Here is a 1150-nt window from a genome sequence, read left to right as displayed (position 1 = left end):
TGTGTGTGTGTGTGTGTGTGTGTGTGTGTGTGTGTGTGTTTGCGAGTGGGAATGGCAGAAGAAGAAAGAAGAGAATATGAGAACGGTGGGGTAGTGGGCGAAAGGGAATTAAGAGAGACAGGCAGAGTTCTGCTCTATATCTCGGGTATAGACGCAGGGGGGATGCCGAGTAAAAAGCATCCAGAACCAGTTTAGAATATATCCAGTGTCCGCGCAGTTTTTGTTACCTGTAGCGAGCGAGCGGCAGTGTCTGGCGGGCGGGGCCATGGCTGTCCCACGTCTTCCCTAACACTGCTCCCGTGTAGCTGAAAGCACAGTCGCAAATCAATATTTACATTATATATATACATTATATATATGTAGGGGCCTATGTATACATATTATACACACATATATTCGCAAAAACACACACTGTACGACGAAAATTACTGCCTGTGGCCGGCGGTTCAATCATGCAGTACTTTCGCCAAGATTTCCCTCGGGGTATTATTGTTTACGGAAAAAGTAAATCTTCAAAACATCGCGTAAACGATCGGGTGGAATCGGATCGCCGACCCGGATCGAAGCATCCGCTTGCAATACCTACACCGCGACCGCGGCCCGATAGTATCGCGCTGTATCCAATGTAACATGGGCGCAGACTACTAGTATGTTAGTCGCTTTACGCCCCCACTAACCTGCCGCCATTCATAAACGCGTGCTCGCACGAGTTAACCTCCCCCCTCACTCTCTCTCTCTCTCTCTCNATAGGGTTGGTTGGTTGGTTAGGGGATGGGTGAGTGGGTGGGTGGGTGAGTGAATAGGCCATAGGGTGGATGGTTGAGTTACGTGGGTGGGTAGGCAGGGGGTGGGTGAGTGGATAGGTCATAGGGTGGATGGTTGAGTAGGTGGGTGGGTGAGTGGATGGGTGATAGGGTGGGTGGGTGAGTTACGTGGGTGGGTAGGTGGGGGGTGAGTGGTTGGGTGGGTGGGTGGATGGATCATAGGCTGGATGGGTGAGTAGGTGGGTGGGTAGGCAGGAGGTGGGTAAGTGGATAGGCTATAGGGTGGATGGGTAAGTAGGTGGGTGGGTAAGTTGGTGGGTGGATAGGCAGGTGGTGAATGAGTGGATGGGTGATAGGGTGGGTGGGTGAGTAGGTGCATGGGTGGG

Source organism: Priapulus caudatus, unplaced genomic scaffold, assembly GCF_000485595.1.
Source record: "Priapulus caudatus unplaced genomic scaffold, Priapulus_caudatus-5.0.1 Scaffold279, whole genome shotgun sequence".
Classification (NCBI taxonomy): domain Eukaryota; kingdom Metazoa; phylum Priapulida; class Priapulimorpha; order Priapulimorphida; family Priapulidae; genus Priapulus; species Priapulus caudatus.
This window is presented reverse-complemented; position numbering follows the sequence as displayed.